This window comes from Anabrus simplex, chromosome 2 (assembly GCF_040414725.1).
Source record: "Anabrus simplex isolate iqAnaSimp1 chromosome 2, ASM4041472v1, whole genome shotgun sequence".
Classification (NCBI taxonomy): domain Eukaryota; kingdom Metazoa; phylum Arthropoda; class Insecta; order Orthoptera; family Tettigoniidae; genus Anabrus; species Anabrus simplex.
The window spans coordinates 494,921,796-494,938,989 of NC_090266.1; positions in this window are offsets into that span (position 1 = coordinate 494,921,796).

The following is a 17,194-nucleotide window of genomic DNA, read 5'->3' on the forward strand; positions in this document are numbered from 1 at the left end:
TATCACATTTTTAACCACTAATGAACTCCATACATGCTTCGTGGAGAAGGGTCATTTCATCTCCAAAATTATGGAAACATAACAACTCAAACCTAAAGAACATTAAAAACTGAAAATTGTTTAATTAATGAAATCCCGGATATGAGCTGAGCTGATTGAATGCACACGCCGCTTATATTCAGAATAATCACTGAACAGCGTCGAGGCCAGGGGCCAGACTTTAATTTCTACAAATCATCCTCATTCAGAGGGTAAAGGAAGAAACGTAAATTTCCTACCTCGTGTTATGTATGAATTCTTTCGAAGCCCAATAGTTGGGGTCCATTCCCTTTTTCGTTAGGGCAGTACGTTCAAAGGAAGTAATGATGCATTGGCATATAATATGAATACCTAAAGGAGTTCGAAATAATTCCCGTTTTAATTTTGTGTTTTATCCACTGAAGAATTTTATTTTATGAAATAGCAATCTTACTAACATTTACATGTAGTGACCAAGCATTCACATGTACTATATTCCTCACGAAGATGTCACATTTTTCCTGCTAAGGCCACACGCCATCCAGGACCGACCCTTTCACATTGTTTCCCTCGTCATATACTGGACCATTTTAAATCCGAAGTGTCGATAGTAGAGTCAATACCTAGATTTACAGATATTTAGAATGTCACGGTGTGTGCTTTTTTTCATTGCCAGACTGGAATTATAGCTCATAAATTCATCAGCCCAACGTTTAGAGTACTGCAATATTTCCCGCTCGTGCTCTATTATAACTAGACAAGTGGAATAAACTAGATTTGCGATAAAAGCCTGGAGGTAGTGCCCCAGTGACTAACAAAATCGTCGATCATTCTAAATCCAGATGCGACGTTTGAACATCACACTTTGACGATATATCAGCATTTCAAACCTGTCTGACTCAACTGGGAAGAGCGGCTATGCGATATGTGGAACTCATGCTTTTCGTAGCATATTACATCCTTCAAAACAAGTGCAACACATAGTGTATTTCGAATATAGAAATAATACGTTTATAATGAATTCACTAACATTAATTACTGAATATTTCTAAAATAATTCCATTCAAGAATGATCAAATTATTGGCATAATACAAATAATATTTTAAGCCTTAATTGCTGTCCAAGAGTTCATTTCATACCCAGTGTCCTCCGAATAAATATAAAAGAATACTATCAGAAGAACACTTCCTGGTACAAACGCTATTCCATTGAAAATGTCGATGTCCCCATGTAAAATTATTTTCAAAGAGAAATGAGCATGTTCACATAGCCGTCCCTTGGATAGTTAAAACACACATTTCCATATACATTTTGCCAATTTACTTACTGTGTATGATCTTGGAAGAAGTTTAGACGATTCACTAAACCTTGTCCTATAACCAGCCCTTTTACTTCCCTACCGTAATAGAACTTCGGACGATGACCAGTGCCTTGCCCGGGCGGCCTCACCTGCTATGCTGAACAGGGCCCTTGTGGGGGGAATGGGAAGATTGTAAGGGATAGACAAGGAAGAGGGAAAGAAGCGGCCGTGGCCTTAAGTTAGGTACCATCCCGGTATTTGCCTGGAGGAGAAGCGTAACACGACCTAATAGGTTGAAAGTCGGTTTCGATTATATTGTTTGGTCCACATTAAAATATTTGGCACTGCTAGTTTGTTTATTCTTTGGACCAGTACTATTTGGTAGCATGCAATTAGAAGCAGCAATTGTTTTGCTATGTGCTTTAGGTCGCACCGACACAAATACCGCTTATGGCTACGATGGAATAGGAAAGGCCTAGGAGTGGGAAGGAAGTGGCCGTGACCTTTATTAAGGTACAGCCCCATGATTTGCCTTGTGTGAAAATGGGAAATCCCAAAAAAAAACCATCTTCAGGGATGCCCACTATCTCTCGGATGCAAGCTTACAACTGTGCGACCCTAACCGCACGCCCAACTCGCCCGGTAGAAGCAGCTACATCAGCTGTATAATTGCTGAATATGAATATCGGTGAAGTTATTATTATTATTATTATTATTATTATTATTATTATTATTATTATTATTATTATTATTATTATTATTATTATTGCAACTCCCCCCCCCCCCCGATGCGAAGGCAGCCACATGGACAAAGTATGTCGACTACACAGTACTTTGTCTTCTAAGTTACTGTTGAGTTTGCTGTGCTAGATAGAAATAACCACCACAAGGCTCGGGAATAAATTTGCAATATGGTTCTTCAAATGGTATATAGATGATTGTGGAGTATGGTCACTGAACTGTATGGGTGTAATTAATCCAAACTTTCATGATGACCTTCCAAATCAGCGAAAGGAATATTCTGTAATTTCTGAATTTGAAATGAAATTAAGCAAGTATGCCCAACCACAATCACAGTGAGTTAATTCAATTTTATACTCCATTACAGTAAAATAGACTTATGCGCATTATTACTACTTTCAAACTACGGTATCAAATTTTCCTGCACAAGTGAGGTTAAGATCGCTAGTGCTGACACGAGTAAGGATAGCATTGGCAAGATTCCTGTGATGTACGCCTCTGATTCGTATGTAGGACCGTAACTTACTAAGCATCTTAAGGAAAATATTCCCAAATTCGAATGATGTATGTAAGCAATTTAAATATTTTTTACAATTTGCTTTAAGTCGTACCGACACAGATAAATCTTATGGCAAAGATGGGGGAGAAAAGGGCTAGGAGTGACCGTGGCCTTAGTTAAGGTACAGCCTGGTGTGAAAATGGGAAACCACTGACACCACTGAGGACCATCTTCAGGGCTGTCGACAGTAGGGTTCGAACCCACTGTCTCCCTGGATACTGACCGCACTCACGCGACTGCAGCTATCGAGCTCGGTAATAATAATAATAATAATAATAATAATAATAATAATAATAATAATAATAATAATAATAATAATAATAATAATAATAATAAGCCATTCTAACTGACTGTTATCGAGCTCGATGGCTGCAGTCACTTAAGTGCAGCCAGTATCCAGTAATCGGGAGGTAGTGGGTTCGAACCACACTGTCGACAGCCCTGAAGAATGTTTTCAGTGCATTCCCTTTTTGAAACCAGGCAAATGCTGGGGCTGTACCTTAATTAAGGCCACGGACCCTCCCTTCCTACTCCTAGCCCTTTCCTATCCTATCGTCGCTGTAAGACCTATCTGTGTCTGTGTGACGTAAAGCAACTTGTAAAAACTGTCATGTTGGGAATATTCATGACATTAATAAAATGAGCTTATTTATTTAGAAAATTATTATTATTATTATTATTATTATTATTATTATTATTATTAGTATTATTATTATTATTATTATTATTATTATTATTATTATTATTATTCCGGGGTATCCCGTGGAACGCAGAGGTGAAAGAAGGTACCGGGGTGAATGGGTCTAACTACTATGTCAAGAAGTGAATTTAAAATTTAAACTGAAGGTTATATTTTCAAAAACTTCAAACTTAACCATTTTTACAGGTACGAGTAGCAACCATTAAACAAGTCTAGGAAAGACAAGATTAGTGGTATTAACAGATCGTGGGATTCAAGCCCTCACCTTACTTTTCCTGAACTCCTAGCTCAAATTTACAAAAGAGCACAAATTTATACAAGGACAGAAATCCCCTAATACAAAGAGCACTTGCTCACAAAATTATAATATCAAGCCACCCAGAGGCACCTTTTCCAACACTTGAAAAAGAGCTAACGTGCTCTCAGTTTCTCAAGCCTACTCAAGGCAACACCAAAATAATCTTACACTCTTTGGCCTTCCATGGCCCAACTTATAAATTGAAACAGGGGTATCTCGAACCCAACCTATAGGGCCTTTGCGGAAAGAACAGGTATTTCACTGGTTAAGTGTAAGACAGGGACACGTGTCCCTATCTATCTATCTATCTATCTATCTATCTATCTATCTATCTATCTATCTATCTATCTATCTATCTATCTAAGTAAATGGCCCGAAACACAAACTGAATGAAGGCGTACAGTGCTCCAAGATAGTGAAAACTTAAAAACCTAAAGGGCACTAGGCCAGTGAAACAGGGGCTATTCCCAAACTACTGAGGTGACTCGTATGGAAAGTAATTTACCATTTTAGAGAATGAAAAACAGTTATGAAAACGTAGTCACCTCAAACCAAGATGAAGTGGAGCTCGAGAGCGTACATCACCCTCTATACCCGATTTACAGTCGAAGATTTTATGAACCTTTTACAATAGCCGGCAGAAGTTACATTTTAGAAAAGAAGGTTACATCGTTAACGTTTCGGACCCTTCCCTCGGGTTAAACTGCTGAGCTAGCAAGAAAGAAAGATGTTATGTGGCCATTACCTTGTCGATGTACTGCTGCCTGATGAAAGGGGCCGCCCGCCTCCAGCTTTGACACACACACTTAGTAAGATGACGATAAATTGGCCCAGAAACGAGAAAATCCGCAGTTTATAAACCCTCAGGGAAAGTTCGAGATCTTTCAAGATTAAACTAGCCACACCCTCTCACCTGTATTGGCCAATTTAAAAATGACACTCAAAATCGAAGAAGAAAAAAGAAGAAGAAGAAGACTGTGATTGGTAGAAAATTAATTACAGAAATTAGGGCTAGATTCAAAACAGGCGGAAATAAAAAGGAAATATTACCAACCCAAAAATAAATGAACAACAATCAGTAAAAAAAGCTTATGAATACAAAACTTCTTTGAATTATAAGTTCTTATACTTCGCACCAGAGTGCATGATCATAGCTTTTAGTAGTGACATCTATGGAAGAATGTCCAATACAGTCAGTTCAGGAAACTTCACAATAACAAAATTACATCATATTTTAGTGGTGACATCTTCTGAGTAAATTTCTAAGTTGGTGTAGTTTCAGTTTGACTGTTTCACCAATAGAGGAGTTCATTTAGGCGCTAGATTTAAATGCGCGGCGTTTGGGTGCATCCCCCGATAGAGACCCCCCCAAAAATCCTACCTTGGGGTGGCACAGAAGAATTTTGAAATGAAAAACATTTCCAGTTGAAGGAAATTTCGAAGTTTTTGTTGTTGTTGTTGATAGGTAGAAACTTGTTAAACCCCAGCTTTAGAGTGTCCTTGTAGTTATAGAAGGTTAAATACATGTGAATATTTTTGACGGCAAGTCCTGCCGCCGCTGCCGATATTCAGTTGAGGTCGCGCGGACCCCTCATATACCCTCAGTACACCTCTCCCGCTACTATGAGAGCGGTAGTCGTGATGATGGTCGCCGCAGATTAGAAGTATATGTGCAGTCCCCAGGTGAGTTGGCGGTAGGATCACCGCACTCCAGCCTTTGCCGGGAGATGGAATCTGGCACACCGTTCACAAGGAGCCTTCACGGGAGTGGAGTGGGCCCGTACTCCACTTCAATTGTAGTACGGCGGCGAACGGCTGAGGGGGCACTGAAACAGTAAGGTCTCGGCGACAGAAAGGTGTTCTTGGAAACCTGAAATTAGACGTTACGATCTTTATTGGTGATGCTGAGGGTCGGGCGGCGTGAAAGGTTCTTTAATGTCAAACGTGTGGATATGCAAGGGACGGGGGCTTGGTAATGCCCACAAAGGAATTGACAGCCGGAATACCAGAGGGGAAGATCGTACATACAGATTATATATATAACTAAATAAAATAATTTAGGTTAGAGATCGGCGTATTAGGCACAAATTTAAACATCAGAGAAGCTGGAGAGAACTTATGGGACTCATGAACTGCCGAATTCAAAGGAAAGGCCAACCAACTCCTGTTAAATTTTAGCGGCTATGAACATTAAAAAACTAATTATACAGGCTTAACTTGTGAGAGGTGTACTCTAAAGATCCTCTCTGTGGCTGGATTGGTCACTAATAATGTAACGGGAGTCAGAAAATCCAATATAATGCACGGCCCATGAAATCTCGGGGCAAGATTGCCCGCGGGAACAAAATTCTTAACCATGACTTGATCTCCGACTTTTAAATTGGTGGGCCTCCGTCCACCATCATATATTTCCCTAACCTTTTCATAAGAAACCTTCAGGTTATGCTTAGCCTTTGTCCATAGATCTCTAATATTATCTGGATCTATTGTCTCTGGAACGATATCATTAAGTGACCAAAGGTTAGAGATCGGCGTATTAGGCACAAATTTAAACATCAGAGAAGCTGGAGAGAACTTATGGGACTCATGAACTGCCGAATTCAAAGGAAAGGCCAACCAATGCAGGGACGTATCCCACCTGGAATGATCTTCTTCATGAAATGCGATGAGAACCGATCTAGGATTACGATTGACCCGCTCAGCCACAGATGGTTGAGGAAAATACGCCGGAGTAGTTACATGTGAAATGGACAGATCGAAACAGAATTTACGGAAGAGGTTGGAGGTAAAAGCTTAAGCATTATCAGAAACTATATATTGACACGGACCAAAGGAAGCGAATATGGTATTTAAACAAGAAATGGTGGACTGAGCGGTAGCCAGCTGAGTCGGAAATAAAAAGGAAAACCTAGCGAAACCACATACATACACGAGAATGAATTTATTGGCGTTCCCCTTTGATTGAGCGAAGGGTCCGACGTAGTCTATATACAGGCGCTCCACGGGGCGGGACGCTAGATGAGAAGATAATAGACCTAGCTTAGTGGACAAGGTAGGCTTACTAAGCAAGCAAGATTTACACGCTTTTACCAATTCACGAATTTCGCCGTGCATACCTTTCCAAATGAACATCGCTCGGATATTTCTCGAGTTTTGAAGATACCTAAATGCCCCCCTAATGGGGTCTCATGGTAGTACTTGAAGATCATAGGTACAAGCACGGCTGGAACCACTACTTTCATCTTTTGATCATGCCTCGATGGGCAACATAAAACCCCTTTCCTCAACACATAAGGGACAACATGTTCCCCAGAAGAAAGGGTTCCAATAATTGGGGCCAGCACAGGATCTTAACGTTGATATTTTTCAATATCCCTAAACAACATGGGGGCATCAGTTAGAATGGCATTAATGCCCGAAGGAATGGGCATGGGAAGAGAAGAACCCTCATCCTGTTCGGCGGTCTCCACCTCATGAGAAAACATGCGGCTTAGTCCATCCGCGACAACATTCTCAGATCTTCTGATGTGCCTAACTTCCAACTGGAAGGCAGAAATCCTGATGACCCATCGGGCTATACGACCAGTACGACGCGGCCTAGCTAAGACCCAACTTAAGGCTTGGTTATATGTTTCCAGGTCGAACTTGACGTGTTCCAGATAGAGGCGGAACTTCTTTAATGCAAATAAGACTGCCAAACCCTCAAGTTCGTAGATAGGATATTTGGCCCCTTGAGACGATAATGTCCTAGATGCATAGGCGATGGGTCGCCTTCCGAGTTCAGTTTCTTGAAGCAGCACAGCAGCCACCGCTGACGACGAGGCGTCGGTTTGAACGATGAATTTCTTCGAAAAATCAGACATAGCAAGGACGGGTGCGTTGCAAAGTGCTGATTTCAGGTCTTCAAAAGCGGCTTGTTGTGACGGCCACCACTCAAATTTGACGCCTTTCCTACGAAGTAAGTTCAAGGGCGCCGCTCTGTTAGCGAAGTTTGGAATAAATCTCCTGAATAAATTCACCATGCCGATGAACCTGGCAATACCTTCGATGTCCTTAGTAGGTTTGAACTCACGGATGGCCTGTGTTCTTGAATGATCGATCGAAACATCATTGGGCGACACAATATGCCCTAGGAATGACATGGAAGGTTTAGCAAAAGCCACCTTAGATAACTTCACATTCAGCCCGGCCTTACGAAGGCGATTAACGACCTCCTTTAGATGATCAAGGTGTTCTTCAAAGGTCTCAGAAAATACGACGACATCATCCAGATGATACAAATATTCAAATTTGATGTCTGAGAAGACCCTATCGAGCAGTCTCGTGAGCACGGCTGCCCCCGTGGGGAGCACGAAAGACACGCGGTTGTACTCATACAAGTTCCAATCCGTGGCAAAAGCAGTTACAAGTTTCGATTCTTCAGCTAGATGGATCTGGTTGTACGCCTGATTAAGGTCTATGATGGTGAAGAACTTAGCTTTCCGAAACCATGAAAAACAAGAGTGAAGGTCGGGAAAAGGCACAGACTGTAACACCACCGCCCGATTTAACGCCCTATAGTCAATCACAAGCCTGAATCCACCTTGGGGTTTCAGCACCAGGAAAATGGGCGATGAATACGCTGACTTGAAGGCCGAATAATACCATATTTTAACATCTGGTCGATGAACTCTTTAAGAGCCTTAATTTTGGGAGGAGATACCCTATAAGGAGGAAACCTAACGGAGATCGAATCCGTAACCTCAATCTTGTATTCACTAAGGTCAGTAACGCCAAGAGTATCGGAAAATACATCCGGAAACGACTGACACAACTTACGAATATTATCAGCCTGCTCCTCAGATAGATGTCTAAGGTCTAACAACATCTCATCCTGGGTAGTCGAAACATATGAACGTGACACAGAATTACACTTAAGCAAAGGAATTTTACAGTTACTAGCAAATTTGAAAGTGCACGATTTGCTCTGAATGTCGGGCACTAGACCGGTGTGAGACATGAAGTCTGCTCCTAATATTATGGGACAAGACAAGTTCTTAGCCACTGACAATTTAACCTCCCAGGTGAATTTAGGAATCTGAATTTTGGCAAAGATAAATCCTAATATTTCTAAGGGAGATGAGTTAGCCGAAACACATTGAACAGAAGAAGAAAAGTAGTCAGGAAACTTACAAATGCTCTTTAATTTAGAATACCATTCGGACGAAATAATGGAAAAAAACACTCCCTGAGTCTAATAGAGCAGTAACCGGTTCACTATTCAATTCAACTTTGAGAAAAGGTACAAGTGTGGGGGTCTCCACCGCAATCTTAAGGCATACTTTAGGGCATTCAAATGCGGTTTTAGAAGAACTTCCACCCTGTTCCGAGCTTTCGGTGGCTTTAACGGGGGCTGAGCCTGGACAAGATGAACACGCCGACTCAGCCGATGACACTAGTCACTTTCGATTATTAGAGTTCGCGGAGGTTGCACCAGAAGTTGAACAGGATGGGGTGCTATTGGCGTTATGGGAATTCTTGGCGATATGAGAAAACGAGCCACATTTAAAACATCCTTGTGATGACCCTGCTCCATTCTTTGTCCCACTCGATTTTATTACTGGGCACTTGTTACGCAGATGTTCCATAGACCCACAAGCATAGCATTTGCGGGTGGTGAAAGTTCGGCGAGGTGAAGGCCGAAAACTATTAGAAGATAGAGGGGGCTCCTTAGCGACTCTTAAGGTGTCAGCATACTTAACTCCTTCGGCTGAGACAGCCATAGCTTCTAATTCGGCAAAGGTTTGAGGACGCGACGCGGAAAACAGGTGCGAGCTATAGGGCGGGGAAATGCCTTCAACAATGGTCTTCACAATTTGATCTTCAGGGAAATGATGAGCGAATACCCTGGTGAAAAAGTTACTATCTTGGATGAAGTCCGCCAGATTTTCATCCAGTCGTTGTACTCTGTAATAGTTCTTTTGAATTAAGGCCGACATGGCTCGAGCCGGAATGATATTAGCCAGCAGATGGGCGTGGAAGTCTTCTATGGAAGATTGCTCAGCTATTGCTTTAACAATTTTGTCCGAGAGAACATCTATGGAGTAAGGGTAAATAATTTGAAGAATTTGAGAGTGAGAGAGGGAGAACACTAGTGCGTGACCTTGGAATTCAAATAAAAACCTTAAAAATGAATTGACATCGTTAGTGGAATTAATAGAAAACTTAGAGATTCCCCTAAGCAACATAGACAAAGGATGAACCAAACTACTGAACCCAGGTGACATAGCAGGTAACGGTCTAGAATGTTGAGAAGTCTCAGATACAGCATTATTTTAAAAGAAGGGTGGAATTGATGCGCGACGATCAGACTCGGTTTCCAATGGGGCAGATGTTTGTTGAGTAAATACAGATTTTCTGCTTTCTACACTCTTGGAAGAATCTTCCTCACTCACCATGTTTATCGCAGGGGTTTGGTCGGTTTTGAGAGTAGCTGCCCCAGTCAACAATTGAAGAAATTTATTCGACATTTCAGACAGGTGTTCAACAAGGTTACTAGCCTCCTTGGCATGGTCTTCTTTTAGTTTGAGAGAGAATAGTTCTCTAACCCTATTATAAAAATGGAAAAATGGAATGGGATGAAGGATTTCGCGAGGGCCAGACAGGGTGAAAGGGAATTTACAAATTTAGAAAAGGGAGAGAGAGACAAATTCCAGCGACTGAGAAAATAGTTAAAGTACAAATCGAATCCTATGTTTAGCCGTCAAAAGGGGCTTAATTGAGACCCATTCAACCACGCTCTGCTACCACTTGTTCCGGGGTAACGCAGAGGTGAATGAAGGTTATATTTTCAAAAACTTTAAACTTAACCATATTTACAGGTACAAGTAGCAACCATTAAACAAGTATAGGAAGGACAAGATTAGTGGTATTAATAGATCGTGGGCCTCAAGCCCTCACCTTACTTTTCCTGAGCTCCTAGGTCAAATTTACAAAAGAGCACAAAATTTATACAAGGGAAGAAATCCCCTAATTCAAAGAGGACTTGCTCCCAAAATTACAACATCAAGCCTGTACTCTTTTAATTTGGTTAGCCGAAGGATCACTCATTTCAAAAAAACTAACTACAGATGCTAACTCCGTGGTGTTATCAGTTATCGTGGAGAAAACCTCCTCAATTTCCTTCTCTCCCAAAGTTGGGATACTAATAGGTAACTCTTTTTTTTTGCTAGGGGCTTTACGTCGCACCGACACACATAGGTCTTATGGCGACGATGGGATAGGAAAGGCCTAGGAGTTGGAAGGAAGCGGCCGTGGCCTTAATTAAAGTACAGCCCCAGCATTTGCCTTGTGTGAAAATGGGAAACCACGGAAAACCATCTTCAGGGCTGCCGATAGTGGGATTCGAACCTACTATCTCCCTGATGCAAGCCCACAGCCGCGCGCCTCTACGCTCACGGCCAACTCGCCCGGTAATAGGTAACTCTAATGACTCTTTAAGCTTTGTCGTATCTGCCGCAACCGTGCCACCAGGTTGAACATTCCTAATAAGTAATTCGTAAACCAATTCCTCCTTGCGTAAGAAGCCGGGATGGAGGATTTCGCGAGGGCCAGACAGGGTGGAAGAGAATTTACAAATTTAGAAAAGAGAGAGAGAGAAAAATTCCAGCGACTGAGAAAATAGTTAAAGTACAAATCGAATCCTATGTTTAGCCGTCAAAAGGGGCTTAATTGAGACCCATTCAACCACGCTCTGCTACCACTTGTTCCGGGGTATCCCGTGGAACGCAGAGGTGAAAGAAGGTTATATTTTCAAAAACTTCAAACTTAACCATTTTTACAGGTACAAGTAGCAACGATTAAACAAGTCTAGGAAGGACTAGATTAGTCGTATTAACAGATCGTGGGCTTCAAGCCCTCACCTTACTTTTCCTGAGCTCCTAACTCAAATTTACAAAAGACCACAAAATTTATACAAGGGAAGAAATACCCTAATTCAAAGAGGACTTGCTCCCAAAATTACAACATCAAGGCTGTACTCTTTTAATTTGGTTAGCCGAAGGATCACTCACTTCAAAAAACTAACTACAGATGCTATCTCCTTGGTGTTATCAGTGATTGTGGAGAGAACCTCCTCAATTTACTTCTCTCCCAAAGTTGGGATACTAATAGGTAACTCTAATGACTCTTTCAGCTTTGTCGTATCTGCGGCAACCGTGCCTCCAGATTGAACCTTCCTAATAAGTAATTCGTAAACCAATTCCTCCTTGCGTAAGAAGCCGGGATGGAGGATTTCGCGAGGGCCAGACAGGGTGAAAGAGAATTTACAAATTTAGAAAAGAGAGAGAGAGAAAAAATTCCAGCGACTGAGAAAATAGTTAAAGTACAAATCGAATCCTATGTTTAGCCGTCAAAAGGGGCTTAATTGAGACCCATTCAACCACGCTCTGCTACCACTTGTTCCGGGGTATCCCGTGGAACGCAGAGGTGAAAGAAGGTTATATTTTCAAAAACTTCAAACTTAACCATTTTACAGGTACAAGTAGCAACCATTAAACAAGTCTAGGAAGGACAAGATTAGTGGTATTAACAGATCATGGGATTCAAGCCCTCACTTTACTTTTCCTGACCTCTTAGCTCAAATTTACAAAAGAGCACAAAATTTATACAAGGGAAGAAATCCCCTAATTCAAAGAGGACTTGCTCCCAAAATTACAACATCAAGCCTCCCAGAGGCAAATTTTACAACACTTGAAAAAGAGCTAACGTGCTCTCAGTTTCTCAATCCTTCTCAAGGCAACACCAAAACAATCTTACACTCTTTGGCCTTCCATGGCCCAACTTACAAATTGAAACAGGGGCACTCGTACCCAACTTATGGGGCCTTTGCGGAAAGAACAGGTTAAGTAAATGGCCCGAAACACAAACTGAATGGAGGCGCACAGTGCTCCAAGGTAGTGAAAACTTGAAAACCTAAAGGGCACTAGGCCAGTGAAACAGGGGCTATTCCCAAACTACTGCGGTGACTCGTATGGAAAGTAATTTACCATATTAGAGAATGAAAAACAGTTATAAAAACGTAGTCACCTCAAACCAAGATGCAGGGGAGCTCGAGAGGGTACATCACTCTCTTTCCCCGATTTACACTCGAAGATTTTATGAACCTTTTACATTAGCCGGCAGAAGTTACATTTTAGAAAAGAAGGTTACATCGTTAAAGTTTCGGACCCTTCCCTCGGGTTAAACTGCGGACCTAGCAAGAAAGAAAGATGTTATGTGGCCATTACCTTGACGATGTACTGCTGCCTGATGAAAGAGGCCGCCCGCCTCCTGCTTTGACACACACACACACACACACACTTAGTAAGATGACGATCAATTGGCCCAGAAACGAGAAAATCCGCAATTTATAAACCCTCGGGGAAAGTTCGAGATCCTTCAAGATTAAACTAGCCACACCCTCTCATGTTAATTGGTTAATTTAAAAGTTACACTCAAAATCGACAAAGAAGACTGTGATTGGTAGAAAATTAATTACAGGATTGGCTAGATTCAGAACAGGCGGAAATAAAAAGGAAATGTTGCCAACCCAAAAATAAATGAACATCAATCAGTAAAAAAGAAGTTACGAATACAAAACTTCTTTGAATTACAAGTTCTTATACTTCGCACCGGGGTGCATGATCATAGTTTTTAGTAGTGACATCTGTGGAAGAATGTCCAAACTTCTTGATGGATAGAGATACAGTCAGTTCAGGAAACTTCACAATAACAAAATTACATCATATTTTAGTGGTGATATCGTCTGAGTAAATTTCTAAGTTGGTGTATTTTCAGTTTCACTGTTTCACCAATAGAGGAGTTCATTTAGGCGCTAGATTTATATGCGCGTCGTTGGAGTATACCTCCCGGTACAATTATTATTATTATTATTATTATTATTATTATTATTATTATTATTATTATTATTATTATTATTATTATTATTATTATTATTATTATTATTATTATTATTATTATTATTATTATTATTATTATTATTATTATTATTATTATTATTATTATTATTATTATTATTGTCATATTCATCATGTCAGCGTTGCCACGTCAAGAAATAAGGGAGGTTTCAATTATGATGCTCATCTCACATCTTACACCATGAGGTAGGATGCTTTTTGAAGAAATTACAGCAGTGTAGCAACCACACAAAAAAATATCAACACAGCGGTTATAATAGTCATGTTATATTGTGTAACCACTAAATTAACCGATTATGTCGGTTCAGTACGTTGCTTCACGGCTAGTTATGACTGATAGGTCTGTACTCCGGAGACAGGTGGGCTCGAATCCTCGTTGGCCATCCCCGAATTGATTTCCCGCGATTTCCTATTTTAACTCTAGGCAAATATCGGCATGGTATCCCTCTCAGAGCCGCAGCCGCAACCTTACCATTGCTTGTCCGTACAAACACACCTACACCCACACCTCACACAATAGTGCATGGAACTCACCACCATGTGGTGTACGTGGAAAAGCATCTACAGAAATGACGAGCCGAAATGTACTCCGACACTCCTGACACTAAAGCCATACGCTAACATTTCTTCTATTTGCTATTTGTTTTAAGTCGCACAGAAACAGATAGGTCTTAAGGCAATGATGGGATAGGAAACGCGTAGGAATGGGAACGAAGCGGCCGTGGCCTTAATTAAGGTACAGCCGGAGCATTTGCCTGGTGTGAAAATGGGAAACCACGGAATACCATCTTCAGGGCTGCCGACAGTGGGATTCAAACGCACAATTTCTCGAATGCAAGCTCACAGCTGCGCGCCTCTTACCACACAACCAACTCGGCCGGTGCTAAAATATTATAAAATGAAAAGAATTACTAAATTTTAGACAAATGGTCTTGATAATTTTAGATCGAATTAACATTATTCATAATATTCCATGACTGGTTAGATGTAAGAGAATGCCACCTGGCCTTAATCATGCCAGGATAAATAAATAATCAATCAATCAATCAATCAATCAATCAATCAATCAATCAATCAATCAATCTCATACAAAGTAATTACTTAGAAGATGCAACAGTACATTCCGAACTCGATAGCTGCAGTCGCTGAAGTTCGGCCAGTGTCCAGTATTCGGGAGATAGTGGGTTCGAACCCCACTGTCGGCAGCCCCGAAGATGGTTTTCCGTGTTTTCCCATTTTCACACCAGACAAATGCTGGGGCTGTACCTTAATTACGGCCGCGGCCGCTTCCTTCCCACTCCTAGCCCCTTCCTGTCCCACCGTCGCCATAAGACCTATCTGAGTCAATGCGACGTAAAGCAACTTGCAAAAAATTGCAACAGTACATCGCAAAAGCACATGTACGATAATATCTGATACACAATCTCATGGAAAAGCTAATCGAGACACGGGGCATAGAAAAGACGCTATAATAATCTAGCGGGAGCAGAGAGAGAATAGAATCGATTCTGTTGTACCATATGGTACTATAATTTTAGGTTAGATAGAAATGTAGGCACTCATTAACTCATTCACAAGCAAATTATAAAATATTAAATTCTCGACTTATAGTAATTTCCCATCATGAAAACGGCTCGATATCGCCCTGTTGGCAATGACCTATAGGATGGTAGGATACCTTAACATTCTAGAGTCTGCTAGTTCCGTCTCGTCCTTGAAGCCTCATGGTGGTAGTGTTGATATCCACTTTAAATTCAACCAATATCTCGTAAATCCGGCGTTGAAAACTAGCGTTGATCTCCACTCGATTCCAATATGGGGTAATCTTCTTTCGTGCAGCAATTTTTTCGGATTATACACGAAACTTGTACAGAATAAATTAGCACGTGACTACTTTGCTAATCATCACTTGGTTTGAACATTTATATTTACCGTACTTCAGTTACAACAGACGTTGAATATCTGCACCAGAATGGGATGATTACCAGATCACCGCGACTTTTATACTGTCTCACAAAGTAAATCAAGTAGCACATTAAAAAATGCCGTTTGCCGGGCTGAGTGGCTCAGACGGTTAAGGCGCTGGCCTTCTGGCCCCAATTTGGCAGGTTCGATCCTGGCTCAGTCCGGTGGTATCTGAAGGTGCTCAAATACGTCAGCCTCGTGTCGATATAATTACTGGCACGTAAAAGGACTCCTGCGGGACTAAATTCCGGCACCTCGGCGTCTCCGAAAACCGTAAAAGAATAGTTAGTGGGACGTAAAACAAATAACATTGTTATTATTAAGAATGCCGTTTAATATGCTATTTCACCAAACACCACTGGTATTTTAAAATATTTTTCTTATCGAATAATAGCAATGAAATTTAATTTTCGTTATTTCATACAATTCAACCCCCTTTAATATTCTTTAACACACACGCAAATATCATTGATGCTGGTAATAAATTATTAGTCGGTTGTACGATAGTCAAGATGCCGTTCAGATCAAAGCAGGCTAATATTTTATATCAAAGTACTGAACGTGCAGTCGGGTGTGCATTATAAATATTAAAAACGGGTCATTTCTCGGCTGAAGGTTGCTGCATTTCATAAGGAATGTCCGATGTGGGCACGAAGCTGGTTTGACAAGTTTTAGCCGCTGACGGCGATCGGTATTTGGCGTAGTGCTGATAGAACAATCAAGTAGGTCGAAGAATTCATTCAGCTCACTGGGTCATGAAAGCACAATACCGAACAGGAATTTACTTAACTTTATTTCTCGAGTATGAAGGAAAGCTATCTTGAACCTCGTACCGCAGAACGGTAAACTTCCTGGCCTTGCTGTGGAGAGTGAGTCGGCTCTCTAGGCTAATTAAAATACTCAGATACGGAGATATTCTGTAAGTGCATCTTGCACAGTGCATTCTACTTCAGCCAACTCAGTCACACGTGTTCGGTCTTGGGTAGATTAACAACGTTATTTAACCGTAAGATATCTGGGTGATATTCACATTATTATCACCACCACAATAAGATATACAATGCGATTTAAGTGTCATGAATAATTTCTGGTATTTTGAACGTTTAATTAATAATTTCGTGTTTCTATTTCTAGCCGGGTGCAGCCCTTGTTAGGCCAACCCTTCGATGAGTGTGGGCGGCATCTGCCATGTGTAAGTAACTGCGAACATTGAACTGACTGTACACGTGACTGAACTAGAAATGGTGCAACTCACTCTAGTGTAGAACTGGGACGTTGATATAAGATTTCTTGTCCCGAGGAATCATTAGTCAACCTCAGGATTTGTCAAGTCAGCAAAGCATGAGAATTAGTGGTGATACGGAAAGTATGTACATTTAGACAAAGTGACTGGTAGGTACAAAACTTCGAGGCCTATATTATACTATCATATATCTGTGTCACAAAAGTTTGATTAAGTGCTTATATGACAAAATACGTTCCAGTGTAATATCACACCTAGCTGTGACAGCTTGCTGTCGTAAAGGCTATGGTCGTCATCATCATACATTTGATCAAATCTTTGACGAGTATGAACGAAAATGCCGGGCAAAATGTACACATGATCTGTGGTAACCACAAAACTTCTCATTTCTAAGTCACATGAAATGTTGTAAA